Below are 24061 nucleotides of genomic sequence, written 5' to 3' on the forward strand. Positions count from 1 at the left end.
ACGGACTATCTTCTACTTTACTTTGTATGTCAAAATAAAGAGTACAATATATGTCCATGTACTATAGCTTTCTGTCCACCTCACATTATGCCATGCAAGCATTTTAGCTACCATCACACATTCTACTCAAACACATCTGTGAAATGGTTAGTTAGAGCCTTACCCTGACTTTTTATATCTTTACTTTTACTACATGCCATTTGCATGCCAAGTCATCAGTAGGTGCATAGGTAGGTACTAGGCTATTGGCCCTACCACCTATACAAGCCCAGCCACACCTATACAAGCCCAGCCAAAAAGGTACCCTGGCTTTTGCCACCCAAGAAAATTATTTTCCTGTGTCACTGTCAAGCAGAGCCACAGAAGTGATCCCCAGGGTGAATTTCCTATTTCTCATCCAGTCATCAAGATTTTTCTTGAAGAGTGCTAATGAGGAGCTTTGTTTGATATAGATAGGTAGTTTATTCCAGAGTATGGAAAGTCTCTGGGAGAAGAATCTATCCCCCCGGCATGTTCTGTTTATTGTGGTGACAAGGTTTAGGTCCCTAGAGCATGTAGCTCAGATGGATTGGGATTTCTTTAAGTGGAGCATGTCCAACAGCTCTGGGTCTGACATAGCTTTGTATGTTAGGCAGAGATCACTTCTGAGTAGGCGATATGCGACGGAGTAAAGATGGAGTTTTTTGAGATGGTCTGCGTAGGGCATCTGTTTGAGGCCGGTAATCCTCTTTGTGAGGTATTTCTGTGGCCTTTCCAGTTGTTGTAAATGTCTTGTGAATTACATACCAAAAGGGGCATTGTACTCTTTAATGTGTCTAATGAGTGATGAGTAGAGGGGAACAATGACCTCTTTTTTTCTGGATGAGAAACCTTTTGTGATGAGGTGTGCCATGTAGAAGGATTTCCTGACTACTGTGGCGATGTGATTATCAAAGGAGAGACTACTGTCCACCTGTGTCCCAAGGTCTCTTATCACACTTTCAGTGTTAAGTATACTACCACCTATGTTGTAGTTCATGGGTACAGAGTTTTTACCAAAGGGGATGGCAATGCACTTTTTTGCATTGAGCTTGAGGCCATGGCTTTGACACCAGGCATCTGTCTCAGTGATGCCCTTTTGTAGGATGTCCACATCGTTAGGAGTTTCGATTATGGCTCCTAGTTTGCAGTCATCTGTGAACTTCATTAGCCGAAGACCTTCTGTGTTAGCCTGTACTTCAGAAAAGTAGATACCAAACAGGAGAGAACCCAGATCTGAACCCTGTGGTACTCCACTTGTCACTGGTCTGAAGTCAGATTTGGAGTCTGCTACTTTAATAATGTGGATTCTGTCAGTGAGCCACTTGGCAACCCATCTTGTGACATAGGGATTTATACCTAGTTTAGTGAGTTTATCTATAATTCCAGAGTGGGGGATGGTGTTGAAAGCCTTGGCAAGCTCTAGATAGGCTATGTGAACCACCTTACCCTCATCTACAGCTTTGGTGACTGCTTCAAAGAAGTCTATCAGGTTTAGGAGACATGATCTGCCTTTTACAAACCCGAACTTGGTGGGGTCCAGGGTTTGGAGATTACCAATATCTTTGTTTATAGGTTCCATGGTGATACGTTCCATGGCCTTGCAGACCAGGCTTGTCAGGCTAATGGGGCGGTAGTTCCTGGGGTCTGTGGGGGCTCCCCCCTTGTGGAGTGGAATTACCATCACTGTGCACCATTCAGCAAGCACAAAGAGTGAGGTGAGGCTATGACTGAACATGGTACTTAGGTGGGGTGCCAGTTCGTTCTGTAATTCATGTAGAACGCAGACTGGGAAGTTGTCTGATCCCATGGATGCTGTGTTCTTGGCTTTGGAGAGTGTGTTTTTTTACCTGTGCAGCTGTGATTACAGGAACTTTGCATTCTTCTGGTATAGAGATGGGCTCTTTAGGGGGTGAGAGGGGGATAAAGTTAGCACTGAACCTATCTGCCAGGATGCTGGCAATATCAGTTGGGTCTGTATATTTAGTGTCATTGTGCTGTAACTCAGACCAGATCTGAGTGTTGCCATTGAGATTCTTGACATAGCTATAGAATGGTCTGTGGTTGTCTTTAGAATCAGTGGTGATTTTGTTTTCGTAACTAGCTTTGGAGGATTTTATCAGGGATCGCAGCTTCTTACTGAGGCTGACCAGGGAGCTCCTCCACTCATGGGATTTTACTTTCTTTTGCAACAGTTTCTTCTTTCTGTTGTACAGCTTGTTTATGGGAGGGGACCACCAGATTGGCTTCCTTTTTTTGGAGGATAGCATCTTGGTTCTGTTTTGGATAGCATGATCCATGCACTCGTGTAAGTGCTTATAAAGTGCAATTGTGTAGGATTCAGTAGTCGTAACTGTATTGTCCATCTGCATGGGTGTCATGAAGTTCACCACTTCTGTCTTAAGAAGCATGAAGTTGGCTTTGGAGAAATTTTTACCATGGTTTCCTTAATGGGGTGTGGGGGCAGGATGTGGATATATATGGTAATTAGCTTATGGTCGGATCGGACCAATGAGGCGTTGACTTCAGGTGTGGAACACCGGTCACTCATGTTGGTAATGACTAGATATAGGATATTGTTGCCCCTGGGGGGGTGTGGATAAGTTTATCCAGGGCATTGGAGTTTATGAATTCCAGAAAGCGTTGAACGAAGGAGTTGGTACATGAGTAGTTTTCCCAGTTAATGGTGGGGTAGTTGAAATCACCCATTATTAACGTGTTTGGTTGAACCCTAATATTTTCCAGTACATCAAGAAAAGAGGAGTGGGAATCCTGGGACATGGTGGAGGATCTGTAGCAAGCTACAATTTGGATTGCAGTTTTGCCCAGAGTTAGTTGCACTTGGATAACCTCGGCTGCATTATGCTGAGCAACTAGCCTGGAGGTGTGGATATCCTTAATGAATATGGACACACCTCCACCTTTGGTTATAAATACATGCACAGAGGTATGGTGATATTATATTCATGTTTAATGTAAGAAATTCCACTGTAAGAATTGCTTGTACATTTAGGATATGTTAACTAACTGTGAATATCTAATATTTATTACAGAAGCACTGAATAGTATATTAACTGTAACTTTTATAATCACATTATTGTGTTATCATTGGTTTAGGATAGAGCTGATCTCTGTCAGTACCAGAGTAAATAAATTGCTAACTAACAAATTAACTGACCCATTGACTAATTAACTAAATAAATAAATGATCAGCCATTGTGTTTGATTTGTAAATAGTTGTTCCCCTTTTTTCCTGTTTATGTACCTTGACTCTTTTCTGACTTAATTTCAAAGTATAGTCCTGCGGAGTTATTTATTTTTAGAATATCAGCATAACATTGCACACTTCCTTTATAAAGCTACTTTTTCATGTATTTTACAAGTTGGAACCTATTTAATGAATTTGTCCAGAGTTTTCCAGCCATCTGCTTTTAAATATCACAAGTGCCATCATTAATATTTAATTCTTAATAAATTACTGACAACATTTATGAAAATACTATAAAGAACAAAAAGAAAAAAGTATGGGCTTAATACACTTGCATTAGTCCATAAAAGATGCACATAAAATATTTGTCAAACTAAGCCTGTTTCTATACAACCATGAAATTACACATGCACGCTACTATGCTGATTTCATCCATCATTAATTCAAATTACTTCTTTGAATTAACTAGTCCCCAGACTGTATAATTCATGTTTAATGCAAGCAAATTTAGTTATTTTAGGAACTGACTATTAAACCTGAAATCTCTCCAAATACACACAATTCTAAAGAGAAAGATTCAGAAATGCGTTCTACATTTTTACTGCAACGCACCCTTGAACAGACCTTAATAATTCTGTAGCTCAGCCAGTTGGCACAGATCTGCAGGGATTTATGCAACTGGTTATGGTCCTTGTTAATAGCTGTCAAGGAAAAATGAAAAAAACAGATGAAGAACAATTGCTGAACCACTTGCAACATGTTAAAATATTTCCCATCCAAGTCACTACATCAGCATTCTCAATGACTCCAAAAGTGATGGGGTACACATTGTTTTATAACAGTTTAAAAATAACAAATGGGTTTAGATTCCTTTCTTGAGTTAATTAAATGTAATAGTTTGCAGTTGTTCTTTTATTAAAGTATGAATGAAAGTAACAGCAGCAAGAACACAAAAAGGGATGATTTGTAAACATGAACGACACCCAGTCTGTGGAAATGCCGTGTTTATGGCAACTAATGAGTTAAAGGAATGCACAAAAGATGCAGCAGTCAGTATAAACTGTTTGTTTTCAGAACACAAACATTTGCAGTGGGCTCACAATATATACCCTTGAGGAGCATCATAGCAAATATTCTTAAATGACAGGAAGTTTTTGGGGTATATTAGGAGCAGATAAAATTGCACAGTATTAGACTACCAAACTATGATACACTTCAGAGACAATGGTGGATAGGTAGGTAGTGCAGACATTTAAGAATTGTAGTTATTAGTATTTTATAACACTGGGGAAAATGTGAGCTATTTTTGTTAACATCCCATACTAGTCCAAATAAAATCTGACATCTACAACTAGAACTAGGGCAGCATATGACCATGACTATTGCAAGAAAACTGATGACACTTTGTTGGTTGCCTTTTAAAATTTGAATTGCTGTTGCATGGAGAACTTCTTAAAAAAGTACTTCTGTCATTGTGGTCTTCCAACCCCATAAGAAGAAAATACTGAGCTGGGCAGAATAATATTCTGTGAAAATGCTCCAAGGAGAATGCTTTCTATATTCACACTGGATTTTTATCACTCCTTCCCCAAATTATATTCGTATTTGTTTGTCCATTTACTGGCTATACATCAGAAAATGTATAATTTCTAAAGTAAGTATATGCTTGCACACTGGCATTTAGATGTCATGACATATGGGAGAAATAGTTGCTACTACCCCCCCCCCCCACACACACACACGCACACACACACACACACACACACACACACACACACACACACAGTTAGAATTGCTAACCCAAGGAGATACCTCATTCCTAAATACCATTTCATCAAACAGTCGGTTTTACCCTGGACTTACTTGCCATACTTGAATGCATTGAAGCAACTACGATGGATCACATATTGGACTTCTTCTTCTTCTTCTTCTTTCAGCTTTTCCCGGTTAGGGGTCACCACAGTGGATCACCTGCCCGCTCATGATTGGCAGTAGAGTTTTATGGTGTTGAGTTGCCAGCCTGGTGCCCAACCTTCCATGGAAGGCACACACATGCATGCACTCACTCCTAGGGCCAATTTTAGAGTGTCCAATCCACCTACAGCATGTCTTTGGGATGTGGGAGGAAACTGGAGCACCCAGAGGAAACCCATGTGACCACAGGGAGGACATGCAGACTCCGCACAGAAGGCACCCCAGCCAAGGACTGAAGTGGAGAACCTGTTGCTGTGAGGCAACAATGCTAACCGCTGCACCACCGTGCCACCCAGATCACATATTGGACTAAACCAAAAAAAAAAAAAAAAAAAGTTTAAAAAAAAATACAAAGACCTTTATACACTAAGTAAAAGTCCCTGCAAACACAATATATAATAAATTGTAGTACAGAGAAGTGTGTTGAGATGAAACCAGGCTTCTTTCATAAAACAGGAAAGTTTTTTATTCCAAACTAACATAAGCGCATATGCAGCAGCACTTGCTGCTTCATCAGATGTATAAAAACCACCATACACTGCATCAGCTTATATATATCACATTCTTAGTCACATGTTCAATTAAATCAATTAACTCTTAAAAAAGTTATGTACAATAAAAATAGACATAATCCTTGTGTTTTAGATTAAAACAGTGTATATGCCTAACAAATCTAACACCACTCATAAAGCTGTCAATGTAAATTACATTTACATAAATAAAAATTGTTAAAACAAATATTCACCTGTAAAGTGACTGTGCCTTAAGCATAGGTTTAATGGGTACTTTTTCATTTAATCCTGAATGATAATCTGCTCTTACCCTGGCTATCCATTTACTTTCCATTCAGTCATATTTCTTATATCACCTTTCTGTTGGTTGACTTCAATTCTCCCTATAACCTGAAATTTTAAATTATGGGCCGGATTCACGATGGCTTGCACGGAGTCTAAGAGTAGAGTAAGACTCCATGCAGCCATCATATCCAACGAGCGATCCAGGAGCAGCCTGTAGGGGTGTGTAAGAGAGCTCCTAAAACGGCTCTTACACGGACAGGACTGGGACATGCAAATCACCTCAATTGCAGGTGAAAGGCATGCAAATGAGGTAGATTTGTGATTCAGGAAACCCAAACCTGTCCGAGTAAGAGCAGTGTTATTTTCAGAAATGTACTCAGTTGACAACTGAGTACCATTCTGCAAATAGCAAAACGGAGCCGTGACAGCTCCAAATAAAGGTTGCATCCAGTGCAGGAAGCATGCCAGTGGCCAAATATAATGCCATTGGAAATGTTCCCTGATGCAAAATTAAATAAAAAAAATTTTTTTACGCCAATTTCCAATGTTTAACCGTAGCGCAGCGCTGCGCAAACGGGCTGCACTCTAAAACACAGAATACTAAAAATTATAACCCCCAAATGTGGATTTTATTGAAATTGTTAATGTACAATGCAAAGGAATGGCAGGCTGAAGACAACATGGCCACCGAGTAGAGGTTGCTAAGGGGGGAAGCTCAGTCTAAGACATGTAACCAAGCATTAGTAGGCAATCCTATGTAAATGAGTGTTAGGATAGTGAATTGCTAGTTTACATAGCAAATGAGCACAGTCAGTGGAGTGTAGGAGTAGGATATGGGGAGTAACAGAGTAGAAGATAGGTGACATCATGAGGGGGGTATGTTTGAAAGAAGTGAAGCTCATTGGAGTAGAGTGGCATGTGTCCGCTGTCAGTTAGACATCATGGAAAGAGGTGTGTCAACAGGTAGGCTAGGGAAAGCCAAGAAATGGAAGGTGTATACCGTGGATAACACCAAAGTTTCTTGCTGAGCGTGCATGCGCGCGTGTGCGTGCCTGTAAACCCGAGTAAGACAGAGTGCACGCGTGTAAGTGTGAGTGCGCGCATTTAAGCCGGAGTAAGCATGTATAAGGCTATTTAAAGAGTTGTAAGTGTGTTTGCACTGGTGTGCGCACGTGTTAACCCGAATAAGCAAGTTTTAGTCCGTGTAAGCATGTGTGCGCGCATGTTAGCTGCTGTGCGCGTGTTTGCACTTGTGTGCGCGGCGCTCCACCCTGAGGAAACAGAAAGGAAAAAGGAAGCACAACAAATAGTAGGAAGCTATCAGGGAGTACTAGCAGAGCTAGCAGGTGAAAACAATCAGAATCAGGCAATTACAAAGGCAGTACACTAGCCCAGCCCAGCCTAGCACTTAAAACTCTGCCAACAACAGTCCATTATGTTTCTCACAATAGACACTGCAGTAAGCTAATAGAAGTGAAAACTGAAAAAGCTTTACTGAGACAAAGAAATGTTAGGGGCTGCCATTGCTGTTATAAGGTGACATATGCAACATGCTGAGGGTGGTGACAATGGAAATGCTGCTGAACAACCCACAGTGAGGAGACGGAGAAGAGTGTACAGGCCCAGGGTAACCTACCAGGGGCTACATAAGCTGGAGATAGTGGAGCACTATAGAGTGGACAGAGACCTCCTGCAGCAAATTGTTGAGCTGTGCAGGCCATGCCTCACACACAGAACCAAAAGAGGGAAACCCATCCCAGTGGAAACCAAGGTATGTGTTGGCCTAAGAATATTAGCAACAGGTACCTTCCAGAGACCAACTGGTGATATGATGGGGATATCACAGGCATCAGCATCCAGGGTACTACACCAGTTCCTGGATGCCATGTCAGCACATGTCGGTGATCATGTATATTTCCCTAATTCCCGTGAGGTATTGGCCAACAATATGCGTCTCTTCCAGCAAATAGTGGAATACTTTGAGGTAGTGGGTGCAATAGACTGCACGCACATATGCATCAAAGCACCAGCCGGCGAGCGGGGTAGGGTCTACTTCAACCACAAGGGCTTCCCCTCCATCAACTGCCAGGTTGTGTGTGATGCCCAGGGCATAATACTGAATGTGTGTGCAGGCTGCCCTGGAAGCTACCATGATTCCCATATCTGGCATCTGACACAGCTGTAACAGACATTTGCCAATGGGGACATCCCACATGGCCACCTAGTGGGGGATGCTGGCTATGCACTGGAGCCATGGCTGATGACACCCATCAGAAATGCACACACACCTGAATAGGAATGCCATAATGAGGCACACGCAGAAACACGTAATGTAATAGAGCGTGTGTTTGGGCTGCTCAAGTTACGGTTTCAGTGCCTGGACACATCTGGTGGAGCCTTGCAGTACTCACCAACTACATGTACCCAAATTGTCATGGTATGTGCTATGCTACATAATATGATCCTGCGAAAACAGCTGCAGCAGGACCAGCATAGGCCTGGGCCAAACAGCCCCCCACCATTGCCAAGGCCATCACAGGCAGAGCGTGACTCGGAGGAGGAACAACCTGAGCCTGCCCCAGTAGGCAGAAGGAGGTGTGCTCAGTATGCTTTGGCCTTGGCAAAGGCTCAGTAGGAACTCTGGAAATGATACCCCTCTCCGACTTGCACATAAAGTAAAAGGGATGCCTAAGTTGACACTACCTGCTTCCAAACATGTGCAGGGAGTGTAGTATGTGCATCTGACATAGGCAGCCCTGCACCACCACCTAAGGCATGAATGGCATGTGTTAAGCAATATAAAGCAGTGCTAAACAGAAATTACCACCATGTAGTATATGCAAACAAAATCACACACACCAACTAGCACAACTGTGGTCAATGTTCAGTAATATTGGGCAATGTCCAGCAATGTTGGTGAATACTGAGCAATGTCAGACAAGCCTGGTCTAAGTAGGGCATAGCTGAACAAAAGCCAGCATGCTCATATTTGCTTAACAGGCCCTTAAGCAGTCTGGTCTGCTCAGTATAAAAATATGAAGCAGTGATGGGCCTCGAACCCAGGACACTGTGCACTATAGCCAAAGTTCTGAACCACTAAACCATGACAGTATTGCAGTGGTCCACCTGTATGATGGAATGTTGATAAGTCTATGCAAAGTATTCCATGGAAACACTGCAGGCACAGCATAATCCTTGTTGAGTTATGACACAAAGGTGAGTCCTGCAGTGAGAACAGAACCTAACTTCCAACACACACTGTATAAATGTTAATATTGGTCATAATAAAAACGACAATCACCCAGTGGACCAAACAAAGGCACATACAAAACTTTTATTTCTCTAGCGCTTCGGTGTGACCACCTACCAGGAGTAACAAACAATATCATGCATTTCTCTAATATTTATACTAAAAAATCTTCAATTAACAATTAATTAAACACTTAATAAAAAACTCATCCACATTTAAAGCAAACATTTCCAATTTAAATCATTAATGAGTCCATTTGGCAAAAGTGTTTTATACTTTAAAATAAAGATGCTTTCTTTATAACATAACTTATGCTTCAATATATTATCATCATCATAAAGCCACTTAACAGTTTCTAAAATTGTTCCTTTCAATTTAGTTACATCACCTCCATGGAACATATGAAAATGTGCAGCTATTATTTTATCTTCTTTTTTATTTTTAATGTCTCTAATGTGTTCCGTGAATCTAGTACGAAGCTCCCTCTTAGTTTTCCCTATATAAAACAATTCACATGGGCATTTTAATGCATAAATTACCCCTTTATTTCTACATGTAAAAACATCCTTGGGCTCAAATTTAATACCATTGATTTTATCAAAAGTCTTTACTACATTGGTACAGATACTACATTTGTTACAACACAACGACCCCTTCACATTCAAAATGTTTGGGATACTAACTACCAGTAAATAAAATCTCCCATGTACAACCATATCTTTGAAATTCTTACCCCTCTTATACGAAAAAAGGGGTATATTGGGTAAGATTTTTTTCAATGAGTTGTCCTCTAACAAATACTTCCAGTAGTACTCAATTAATGTTCTTATTTCATCACTACTAGTATTATATACTGATACATAATAAATTGAATTGTCCTTGTTATTCCTGCTTTGGTTACAACTAACCATATTGTGTCTTTTCCCCAATGTGCATTTATGCTTAAAGCTACCATCCCCACCCTCTAGTTCTTTATTGACCCTATCCTGGGCCTGATGTAAAATCTCAGGGTCATAACCTCTTCTTATGAACATCTCCTTAGTTCGTTCCATCTCTTTTTTTATTTCTTCTCTATTATTACATAATCTGGCAATACAAACCAACTCCCCATAAGGTAACACTTTAATCACATGTGGGGGGTGGCAACTAGTTGCATGTAGGTATTGATTCCCATCTACAAATTTTCTATGAATACTGGAAGAGATACTCCCATCTATTCTCCCTTCCAAAATCAGATCTAAATAAATCACCTTGTTGCCTTTTTGCAGCCCATCAAAAGCTAAACCATATGGATTGTTATGCATTTCTTGTATGAATTGATTTATCTCTTCAAAACCTCCATTACATACAAAAAATAAGTCATCTATAAATCTAAAATAATAATCCACATATTTCTTCATAAAATCTAACTTAAATAAAAATTGTTTTTCAAAATAAGACATAAAAAGGTTGGCATACATGGGGGCAAAAGCTGCCCCCATAGCCGTACCCTGTCTCTGTCTATACAACTCATTATTAAAGAAAAAATAATTATTTTTTAAACAAAAATCCACCATTTCCACTGTAAACTTGGAAAGAGAATTATTTCCCATGAAGTATTCAATAGCTTCTAAACCATCTTCATGCCTAATGGAGGTGTATATAAACTTTTGACATCAAGGACCAGACAATAGCTGTCCTTCTGCCACACCATTGGGGATATTTTTCGTAATAAATCCAAACTATCTTGGATATATGTTGGAAAAACTTTCACAAAAGGAATTAATATCTTATGCAAAACTAAACCCATGTTGTGCAAAAAATAGTTGCAAGCTGAAATAATAGGTCTGCCTGGTGGCTCCCGCATGTCTTTATGTATTTTCGGCAGACAGAAAAAAGTAGCTACTTCGCTATTAACAGGAAAAAGTTTATCCTTTACGTCTTTCTCCATAAAAAAGCCCATCCTGACACTTTTATCCAACATTTTTTCAAATTCCAATATTGCTTGCTTATATTTTCTAATAGTGCATTTTTCATATACGTCCACATTATCTAAGTGTGTTCTACACATATTTAAATACTGTAATGCATTCATTACTACAATTTTGTTACCCTTATCCGAAGGTTTAATAACAATATCCCTTCTTTCACTTAAACTTTTTAATGCCTGCCATTCTTTAAACGAAAGGTTATATGACACCTTTTTTCTATTTAAAGATGCACAGTCACAGATCCTCTCACCTCCAAACCTCACCATAGACCCGAACTGTGCAATCCATTGATTCTCAAAAGGCGGTACAAATTTATTATGGGTCGAAATGAAAGATATATCAATCAAACTCCGTACATCAAAACATTCAATTTCTGTCACATTGTCACTCATTCCTTCAATCTCTCCAAAACAGGAATAAAAACTATCATCAGATTCATCAGATGAACATTCATTTGTAGCTGCACAAACAACATTAGAAATTTTGAAAAAGTAATTCTTGAGATATAATTTCTGCAAAAATCTAAACATCTCCTGCCTCATAATATGTTCCCTTGGTAGTACCGTGGGCACAAATTTAAGCCCTAGGTTCAACACTGAAACTTCCTCCTCTGTTAAATTACAGCATGACAAATTAACAACTAAGTTTAAATTACGGTTAAACTCACCGTCTAAATTTCTTGTTGTAACATTGTCCATTATAAGAACCCTGTTTAAAGTTTGTTCTGTCCCCTCTGTTAGACTCCTCGTATTGAAATCCAAAGTTTCTTGTTCGCTTCTGTCCCTGTTTAGGTTGTTGTATGGGCTGATGTTGCCTCTCCTGTTTCTGAAATGTCCTTACATGTTCAGCAGGTTGTTCAGCTGGAGGTAGCTCCGGAAAATCCTCACTCACATCAGTTTCATATCGGATCTCATCTCCAGATGACGCAAATGATGTAGATGCATTCTTTTTAAACCTAACGTGCTGATGCTTTTGATTTCCCCTCTTCCGATTGGAGGAGTAAGTAAAGGCACACCCAGTCTCATAGTCTCTAACATCCCTCGCCAATTTAAACTTTTTCTGTTCAATAAGTTCAATTTCCAAAGACACCAAATTTTTATTAGTTCTCTCCAAGAAACTTTTTATGTTTAAGGCTTCCATTGAGTCACTGATAGTCTGTGACAAAAGCAAAAGTTCCTGCCTCAAGTTTTTGAGCTTGATTTGGTCTCTCTCCAATAAAATGTGCAACCATTTGGTAACACATTTATATGATGCTTGAAACCAACGTTCCTTAAACTGTTTGTCCAAGGAACAATTTAAATCAAAAGGCGTGCTAGGATTTTTAACAAATCTCAACCCTTTTGGGGTAATATCTAAATCAATATACCGTTGTAACCCCAAAATGTTCAAATATGTCCTGGTTTCTTTCTCCGATAGTCTTTCATATCTAGCACATACCTCTCTCATATCAGCAGGAATAACATTTACGGTTTGTCCCACAGAGATAAAAGGTTCAGACACTCTTTTAACCCTCTCTTTGATAAAATTATCAAAAAGAGGATTCGCAGCTGTGCTTGTAGGTCTATTTTCTCTAGTTGAACCCAGCGCACGTATCGACCCATTCAGATATTGTTCCATTGTCCTCTGGGGAGCTGGATATGCTCCCAAATTACCAACGGCTCCACCAGTCTGTGCCAAATCTTCCCAAAAAATACAGGGTACATCCACATTAGGGTCAGATGCCTATTAGAGAAATGCATGATATTGTTTGTTACTCCTGGAAGGTGGTCACACCGAAGCGCTAGAGAAATAAAAGTTTTGTATGTGCCTTTGTTTGGTCCACTGGGTGATTGTCATTTTTATTGTGGTGGAGCAGAAGTAGTAGTCGTATTCATTAATATTGGTCATGTTCACACACATCAGCAAATGTAGTGGACCTCAGATAGCAACATACTGAAGGTTCACACTGGGCATGCTCACACACTTGAATAAATGAGACAAATGTCAGGCAACAAAACATGTAATGTCAGAACTGGGCATGCTCACACACTTAGGCTATGTCTGAGTACAGCAGTGGGCCACGAATATCTGGCAGTTGCATGTGTTAACCCAGGAACCTGTCACTATACAGCAATGTGTCCTGTGCACACAGTTATATGACAACAGACACATCTATAATATAGTGGAACCCTGTCATAATCAAATATGTTCTGCAGATTCTGAAGTTCTTCATGGAAACTGGTAAAGCAACATGATAAAGACCTGCAAACAATATCAGCAATAAACATTGTGCATCATGAACATAAGCATAGGTTCAGAGGTCGATACTAGGCTATCTGCCCTAGGGCATGTACAAACCTAGCCAGAGTGTGTTTGGCATTCGCAACCCTGTCACATTACTATACTGTGTGTGTGAATAGTAGGTCACACAAGATAGCCCATGTACATTTATGCTAGTGTGCCTCTGTCTAGCAGGGACACAGAGAATATCCCAGGGGTAAATATACAATCACCCATACAGTCGTCAAGATGTCTCCAGTAGGTGGTCAGTGGGTGGCTCTGCCTATGTGAAACTGGGATTACATTCTGTAGTGAGTGGAGCCTCTGGGATAAGAATCTGTCCCTCCACAATGTCCTATTAACATCTGTGCTGAGGTATACGTCCCTGCAGTGTGTAGCGCCAGGGGAGTTGGATATCCTGAGGTGGAGCATGTCCAGTAATACTGGTTTGGGTATAGCACACATCATATCTGAGTAGGTGGTAAGCGACTGAGTAGAGCTGGAGTTACTGAATCTGAACTATGCAGGGCATCTGTGTGAGTCCCTAGATCTGCTTGGTGAGGACCGTCCGTGGCCAGTACAGTTGCTGCAGGTGTCAGGTAAGGTACACCCCAAATGTGGCATTGTAACCAAGCATGGATGTGATGAGAATAGGGGCACAATGACCTCACTCGATCTAGATGTGAAACCGTATGGGATAAGGTGGCACACATAGCAGGTGTGTCCAACCACTTTGGCAATGTGAATGTTAAAGGCGACAGTATGAACAAGTGATGTCCCCAAACCCCTAACAACTCCTACCATATGTAATGGAGTACTACCTATGTGGTAATGTGTGGGCATGTTGTTACTCCCAAAGGGGATGACTATGCAACTAATGGCATTTAGCTGAAAGCCATGGCTCAGGCACCAGTGATCTATCTCTGTGAGACACTGATTGAGTATGCGTGTGGCAGCTGGAGAGTTGATAATGGCACCCAGTTTGCAGTCAAGTGCAAACATGTTCAGCCATATTCCCCCTGTGATAGCCTGTACGTAAGACAAATATATACTGAACAAGAGTGATCCCAGGACCAAGCTGTGTGGGATGCCATGTGTAACTGGCGTATAGTCAGACATGGCACCTGCAATCCTGACCATGTGGGTGCTATCCCTGATCTAGGTATCAATCCATTGTGTGAGATATGTGTCCAAATTGACGCTGGTGAGCCTATGCATAATGGCCCAGTGGGTTATTGTGTTGAATGGTTTTGCAAGGTTCAGGTAGGCTGTGTGGATAGCCATCCCTATGTTGATGGACCTGTTAGCCATTTAAAGAATACCTGTAGGTTCAAGAGGCAAGATCTGCCCACAACAATGCTGAAATGAGTAGGACACAGTGTCTGTAAGTTCCCGATGTCTATGTGTAGGAGTCCTATGACAATATGCTCCATAGCTTTGCAGAACAGGCTACATAGGCTTATAGGGCAATATTGTCTGTGGTCCGTTGTGGCACCAACTCTGTGGAGCAGGACCACTGTCTCAGTACGCCATTCCTTGGGTACATATCCTGTGGTAACTCCGATATTGAACAGTGATGTAATGTGAGGGTTGCGTTTGTCATGATGCTCGTGTATGATGCAGGCTGGGACACCATCTGGTCACATTGATACTGTGATGTATGCTGTGGGGTGGGCAGCACTCACCTGTTACTGTGTGATGTCAGGGAGGTTATACTCTGTTGGGATGGATAGTTGCTCCTTAGGGGGGATGGGTGGGAGACATCTGCACTGAACCTGTTTGCCAGGATGTAGGCAATGCCAGTGGGTTCAGGGTAGGTTTAGTCAGTATGCAGTAACTCACAGCATATCAGTGAGTGTCCACCCAGGTTCCTGGCATAACTGAAGAAGGCCATGTGATGGTCCTACGTGTCAGGTGCAATTGTCTGGTAGAAGCAGCCCTTAGAAAAGTCCATGAGTGATTGTAGCTGTCTGCTATTACAGATCACAGATGCCTTCCCAGTCTGGGATTGTGCTCTATCATGTAGTAGCATCCTCTTGACGTTGTACAGCTTATTAATGGCTGGGGTCTACCAGACAGGTTCCCTGCCATTGCAGTAGTGGGTCTTGTTGTTATTTTGGATAGCACAATCCATGCAGTCCACTAGGTGTCCATAGAATGTGTATGTAAAGGATGCAGCAGTGTGAGCCATATATGCCACTGTCTCAGGATCTCTGAAGGATACCACCTTGCTTCGGTGAAGTGAGATGTTGGCTCATGAGAAGTTCACCAATATTACCCAGGATGGGTATGTGGAGGGTATATGTATGTCCTGTGAGATACATGTATGTTCTGACCTTACCAATGAGGGGTATATCGCTGGTGTGGAACATAGAGTCCCCATGTTGGTGATGAGCAGGTCCAATATGTATTCCCCCTTGTGGCTGTGCTGACTGGTTGTGCCAAAGCATATGAGTCCACAAATTGTAGTGACTGTTGGGTGAGGTTGTCGGGGCTTGAGTAGTATCCCCAGTCAATATGTGTGTATATGAAGTCACACAATATAATGGTGTCTGTGGAGACCTGCATATTCTCCATAGTTCCCACAAAAGCCGAGTGTGGTTCCTGAGTTTGGGAGTGTGTTCTGTAGCAGGCAACAAACTGAAAGGCAATATTGCACAATGGTAGTTGTCTATGTATGGTCTGTGATGCTTTGTGCAGTGCTACTAACCTGGAGGTGTGTGTATCTGTGATGTATATGGATACTCCCCCTAGTTGTGTTGTCTGTTCCAAGTCTTGTTGTCAGACAGCATGGTATGAAACATAACCTGGTAGTGCTGGTGTGCATAAGCAAGCCTGAACCAGGTGTCTGTCAGTGGACAGATTTGCTCTCCTCCATACTGAGGAGAGTCCTGAGTGGCCACAATATGAGGTTAACACAACTGTTGTTGAGCAGCATTACCCTTAGTTTCATTTAACCTGTAATGTCTATGGAGGTGGGTTTGTCTTCTGAGCCCTGCGTAAAAAAGGCACTCTGGTGGTAGCAAGAGCCTTAGCCAGCATACCAAAGTCCAAGGGTGACAGGTGCAAGCTGTCCATAGTGAAGCTACATGGCATGTTGAGCATGTCACCATATGCTGACAGACACTGTATCCCCTGTGACATCATAATTGGTGGGTGTAAGATGCTAGACAAGGTCAGGGTCATACTGGCCTGGGCTAAATGATCAGAGTGTACCTCCATGTATCATGTCATGTGGTCCAGGGAGTAACGTCTGAGGTGACACACACCAGCATGGACAATGATGGTGCCAGTCTTGTACTTGCTTTGGAGTGACCTGACTGCCTGTGTTATGCGGCAGATCCTGGCACCCAACAGACAGCCCAAGGTGACTATTCCCTTGTCAGGGCTGGTGAGTGGTACGTCAGTGTGTCTGAACATAAGTGTCGCCTATTACAAGTGTATTAGGTGTGTTGTTTAGCCTGAAGGGCAGTGACTGTGTGGCACACTGACATTGTGAACTTAGTGATATGTGGGTATTGTAGTGGGGTAGCAGGTGTGTTTGTGTCTGCTTTGGAGGTATCTGCTGCTTAGGTAGAGTACATTTACAGCATCCGAGTATGTCAATGTGTGCTAATGTGGTTTGAGTGCTGTTGCTAGAGGATATGTGAGACTGATATGTGGTGTGTGTGGTTACCTTCACCACCTGATACACTGTGCCAGTCATGGGTCGAGAGACTTCAGCTCCCTGTATGTCTATATAGGTGCATCTCACACATATATCTGAGTTTGTCGGGAGGAGGAGAGGGTTGTCTGTGTACATGAGGCAGATGTGACATTGTGTCAATATCACAATATCCACCAGCTGGACTGAAGAGTACACACAAAACTGCCCCCTGGACATGCCAGGATATTATCATGACATACTCTGTAGCCTGATCACAAAGGATCAGTAGGGTGTTAAGCATGTAAAAGAGTATAACAGGGATTAGTGCTCATGTTCGTTAGTGTGTTGTAAAGAGGAGCTGAGAAGGATTCCAGACTGAATCATGGCACCTCCCTCAACTATGTCATACATATCAATGTACACACATATATATCCTGAGTCAGGGCCAACTGTACCTGAGTGTCAATGCTGACATCATGACAGACAGGCCATATGTACATACCCATCCCCCACTGACAATAGTCCACATCATCATACTAGGAGAAATCACATGTAGAATGGATGAGCAGCTACCCCCACTGCCAAAAGCATGGCAGCAGGTGGAATACATTGATTCCCAATATGTGTCATGCACAAACTACAGAACAAACAGATCATGCACCTGAACAGTTAGCTGAGCTGCACCCCCTACACAGGATGTGGAACCATTGAATGTGTCACAGCTACATATGGCACTCCCCACAAGTGTTGGTGCACAACACACTATGGGAAGTCAAGTCCAGTACGCCTATGAGGTCTGATCTGCAAGTTCATGGAGTCAATCATGGTTGCAGTCATAAACAGAGCTATTGGAAGTTGACACACACACAATCCACAAAACCAAGAAGCTGTGCATAAATATGTGTTGACATATGATGGAATGTCAATGTGTCCACAGATAGATCACACAAGGTAAGGATACTGAGGTCATGTTCAAGCTGTTGACACGTGCTGACCCACATGGACAATTCCTGGAATGGCATAAAACAAAGTGTACACACATCACCATGTCAAGTCTGATGATCTCACCATCCTATAAATACAGCAGGAGAAGGGAAAACAGCCAGTAAAGCAAATAGTGTGCCGTGTTAATGTGTCTCTGTCTAGTATCATAGCATAGTTAGGTAGGGGTTTGAATCCTGCAAACAGTGAGTGTGTGTATGTGTGCAATTGTCTTTGAAAGGTGTGTCCTTTTTGGAGACTGTGAAAACACACTAAAAAAAAGAGGTACATTCCTCTTTGGAAAGTCTGATGATGTCACCATCCTACAAATACAGCAGGGGAAGGGAAACCAGACCGTGAAACCAATAGTGCACAGTGTTAAAGCGTCACTCTCTAGTATCATAACATAGTTAGTTAGGGGTTTGAATCCTGCAAAGAGTGAGTGTGTGTGTGGGGGGTTGTGTGTATGTGTGCAATTGTCTTTGAAAGGAGTGTCCTATTTGGAGACTGTGAAAACACACTAAAAGAGGTACATTCCTCTTTGGAAAGTCTGATAATGTCACCATCCTACAAATACTGCAGGAGAAGGAAAACCAGCCAGTAAAGCAAATACCATGCCGTGTTAATGCGTCTCTTTCCAGTATCATAGCATAGTTACGTAGGGGGTTGAATCCTGCAAAGTGTGTGTGGGGGGTGTGTATGTGTATAGTTTGCTTTGAGAGGTGTTCCTTTTTGGAGACTGGGAAAACTCAGTAAAGGAGGTACATTCCTCTTTGTTAAGTCTGATGATGTCACCATCCTACAAATACTGCAGGAGAAAAGAAACCAGCCAGTAAAGCAAATAGCGCGCCATTTTAATGCCTTTCTTTCCAGTATCATAACATAGTTAGGTAGGGGTTTGAATTCTGCAAACAGTGAGTGTGTATGTGTGTGTGTGGGGGGGGTTGTGTGTATGTGTGCAATTGTCTTTGAAAGGAGTGTCCTTTTTGGAGACTGTGAAAACACACTAAAAGAGGTACATTCCTCTTTGGAAAGTCTGATGATGTCACCATCCTACAAATACTGCAGGTGAAGGGGAAACCAGCCAGTAATGCAAATAGCGCACCGTGTTAATGCATCTCTTTCTAGTATCATAACATTGTTAGGTAGGGGTTTGAATTCTACAAACAGTGAGTGTGTGTGGGGGGGGGGTTGTGTGTATGTGTGCAATTGTCTTTGAAAGGAGTGTCCTTTTTGGAGACTGTGAAAACACACTAAAAGAGGTACATTCCTCTTTGGAAAGTCTGAGGATGTCACCATCCTACAAATACAGCAGGAGAAGGAAAACCAGCCTGTAAAGCAAATAGCACGCCGTGTTAATGCGTCTCTTTCCAGTGTCATAGCATAGTTAGGTAGGGATTTGAATCCTGCAAAGTGTGTGTGGGGGGTGTGTATGTGTATAGTTTCCTTTTGGAGGTGTTCCTTTTTGGAGACTGGGAAAACTCAGTAAAGGAGGTACATTCCTCTTTGGAAAGTCTGATGATGTCACCATCCTACAAATACTGCAGATGAAGGGAAACCAGCCAGTAAAGCAAATGGCGTGCTGTGTTAATGCATCTCTTTCTAGTATCATAACATAGTTAGGTAGGGGTTTGAATCCTGCAAATGCTGACTGTGTTTGTGTCACTGTTGGTCAACACGGTGTGGGTTTTGCTTTTACTATGGTATGACATAATATGATGACAACAGTAAGTGCATTACAGACATAAGGTATCTGCGTGGCAAATATATACGTGTACATGTCCCCTCAATCAGTACATAGGTGTGAAGCCTGCATACTACATGAATACATTTGTTTCCATTGACAGGTTGTACCGCTGCTACTCAGATCATAGGTCACATATGTATGTATGTGACATGGCCATCCACTGTCGTTTTCTGTGGCCAAGGTCATCTGTGGCGCACACACCCATGACAGCTACTTAAGAGTAGTGTGAGTGAGGGTATATGCCTGGGGTATATGTCAGATATGGTCATACACAACAAAGTCTGCCAAGAATGGACAGTCTTTATAGGTGTACGACTGCCTTGTGGATATGCATCCAGGCATCTAATGTCTGTGATACACCTTGGGACTCCACAATACCTATGGATATGTGGATACAAAGGACACATGATATAACATGGGTCTGTATGTGCACAATGGTACCTGACATACATTTTGAGGGCTACCACCGGTGTGGTACTGACGGGATAGTATGTATAGTACATGAGGATGACTATGCCATAGTCGGCTTACTGCTATACAGCATGTATCACAAAATAGGTATCTGTCTGTATGATACCCTTGTGTAGGATATGCGTCCCATCCAGGGAATGCATTGTAGGCCATTCCATGCATTCCCAGATTTGGATGGACACATCCCTAGTATGTCTGCATGTACCTAAGGGGGCTATATGACACACAGGTGTGGTCACAGTAATGGGTGGCGGTCATCACCACTGGTTAGTGTTAAAGTGTAGCACCGGAAGGATCCAATTGATACTGGGTTCCCTACCACTGTGTGTCATTTGTCAGAACATCATCCAATGATTGCTTATAGTCATGCTGTTGAGGTTGTGTATACTACCAGACTGCAAATCATTGATATTAATGGTATCACCCGCAGCATAGTGTCAACCCATGTCATACACACGTCTACCCATGTTAGTACATAACTGTAGTAGAATGCATATTGGCCATTGAAAGATGCAATGGGATGTTAATAATGTGTATGACAGGGTATGCCACATGTCCCATGTGTCCACTATGCATGTACATCCAGACAGTGCGCACCCACCATGTTCACAGATGTACACTTGCTAATCTGTACTTCACACATCACACACGTACTATTCTCTCGCTAACACATGCTGGCAACACATCACACATCAGCCAAGTGGCACATGGGTGGATAATACATACTCAGACCTAACAGCGGTGTAAACAATGCTACATTGACAATCAGAGCTTTGATGCATAATGTCTGCTCAGATATACCTACAAGGATGTAGTTAGACGTCCTTGTTGACAACTCGCTATTATTGCTACACTGCTATAGTGTCACCCTGTGCATCAGCACCATGTTAGCCTGTCCCTCCATTGATAATGCAGATGACAGGAGGCAGCACAGGTATCATCATATGCACAGGGCATTTTGTTGTTTGCCAGAGCCTGACATTGACCCATCCAATCGACATGTCTGTGTGTGTGTGTGTGTGTGTGTGTGTGTGTGTGTGTGTGTGTGTGTGTGGGACAACAGTACAGCATGGGCCAATGTTGATGTAATGTGTGTGTGTATGTGTGAGCCCTAGTTGTTTGCTTAATGTGTGTGTGTCTGCATGCACACAGCTCCACCATGTGGCTGCCATATACGGTGGTTTGTGGGACAGCCACAGACTGTACCTGCTTGGCTGTACAGATCACTGTCTCTGGCCATGGACACAGTACCTGTGCCTGGCAGGGGTGCTATGGACGGTATCGGTTACCAACTCTGACTGGGTACTGTCATCAGAGGCAGAGGTATGACGACTGGACCCATGTCCCTGCTGGGACTGTCCAGAGCCACGTGCACGTGTTCTACTGGGATGGACAATGGACAGGCCAGCCCTAGCATTGCTGGGACTGGTACTGCCACTACAGGAGTGGCTGTGAGCTGTGGGCCATCTGCGACCACTGCCAGCTGTTGCTGTTGCTGGCATGCATCCATGTCGACGTTGCAACTGTCCCGCACAGTTCTGGCTTGAGGAAGACATGTTGTGGAGGGCATCTATTGTCTCCCCCCAATGTCTATCAATGACCTTGGTGTATGTCCGGATGGCACTGGCAAGGTCACAGATGCTGTCATTGATAGCAGTGTTATGTGCCCTCTGCGCCCTAAGTCCCTGCCTGGTGTACCATTCCATACGTGCCTGAGCCTGCATTACAGCCTGGAACATAGTGCTTGTCATAAGACCTGTGAGGGCACACCTGCCAGAGGCAATACATCCAGTGGTGCTCCCCCGAGAACCCCTGGACCTCCGCCTATGTGGTACCGTTGTGGTTCTACAGCTATGGCTGCTGTGAGGGAATGCACGTGCCATAGGTACCACACTGTCCTGGTCAATGCCAACTGTATGCTGTCCCTCCCCTATGGCTATTGGTGGTGAGGGATGTAATGGCAGTATGAGTGTGCACATAGATGGGGTTGAACGCTGTGTACTGTCGATTGGTGGACCAACGACAGACCCTGTCAAATCTCCCTGTGCCAAGATACATGTTTCATCACACCACTATCCGTGGCAGTGCTTCAGGTCACCTGCTGCGTTCGCCAAGCCCTACCTCAGCACCTGTGAGAGGAAGACAGGAAACACACGTTACAGTCTGCACATGCACACAGGCACACAGGCACACGGGAACACATGCACCCAGGAACACAGGAACACATGCACACTCCTCACTACAGCAGATGCACACACACAACAGACTTCCAAATCATACTCAATACTGGTTAAAGGTGGGTGACAGTATCACAAGGCAAACAGTCACACACACGTGTCAGCATGCAGAATAAGTGTTGATCAAGTCCATGCAGTGTGAGTGTAGACAGCCATAGTTGATGACAGTGTACATGGCTGTGGTGCATGTGTGTACATGTTCAGTGATTGCCTACACCCTGGAACACAATGTGTACAAGGACATGACATTTTTGTGCAAGTATTATAAGCTCTGCAATGTCCTGTGCACCATCACACACATGTATACATACCATGGCTGCGTGTGTTATCTGGGTGTCACATGGATTTCCATGTCTGATTGCAGTGTCTGTGTCTGTAGCAGATAATTGTGGACACAGGTGTAGCACATGCATGCTATGTACACACATGGGATGGGTGGTGCATGTATACGTGATGGGATACCAATCCTGGACATGGCCATTGTAACAGTATGGGGTGTAGTACCATTAGCCATCATCATCATTATGCATCATGTGGTCACTCAAGGCCACTAAAGTGTGCAAGACCACCACCTAGCATGCTGTACCTGAACCTCAGTGCCGTGGCTAAGTTCACAATTACACAGCCACATTGCACAAGGGTGTGTGAGGTGTCCAATAGGGAGCATTGCCTAACATGACTGTGTTATGTGTTGAGGAGTGTTGCACAGCCCCATGCTAGGCCCCTACCCCTCAGGTATGGTATGCGTGGTGTGTGGATGACATGTGGGATACTGAAGTGTGACCTGGCAGCGGGTGTCCAGTCCCACTATGTGTAGCATGTTGAGGTGTACTGCGTACGACAAACGTGTTATGTTGTGTACATGTGTGTCAGCTATGCCTATCCAATGTGCAGTACAGTGTTGCCACATTTGTGTCTGATGATCTGTGCATTGCATGTGAATGAGACAGCTACTGACATTACTGAGATGTTTCATGTCTCACAGCAAACATGCACAGCATGCATTATGCGTAGGTGTGTTATGTGTACATGGCCTACACCTCACCTAAGACATGCACAGTTCAATACCAAGTTTAAAGTGTTAACACACTCACCAGCATGTAACGTCTGCCCTGCTGTCACACCAGAGGGACCTGCAAGAATATGACACAGTTTGTCAGTGGCCACACCTGTGGCATTGTTACTGTGAGTGTGCTAAACTACAGTAAAACAACAGGCATAGGTGTACAGATACTATTCAAATTATCAGTATTGCACACAATAGGCAGCACAACTGATAAAGACAGTACACATCTCACACATGCATAATCTAACAATACAGGTATCAGTAGTCTACAGCTAGGGCATGTTACCTGCATGCTCCATGTCACTATGCTGGGTGGCTCCGGCCTCCATGACGACACATGTGTGATGTTGTTGCTGTAGGCCAGGAGCCACCACACTTAGCAGCAGTTCCTCCACTCTGGTGAGGGGGGGATGTATGGCCACCCCACCACCTGTGGC

The sequence above is a fragment of the Protopterus annectens genome, chromosome 5.part0 (genome assembly GCF_019279795.1).
Source record: "Protopterus annectens isolate FY-2018-M chromosome 5.part0, PAN1.0, whole genome shotgun sequence".
Lineage (NCBI taxonomy): Eukaryota > Metazoa > Chordata > Ceratodontiformes > Protopteridae > Protopterus > Protopterus annectens.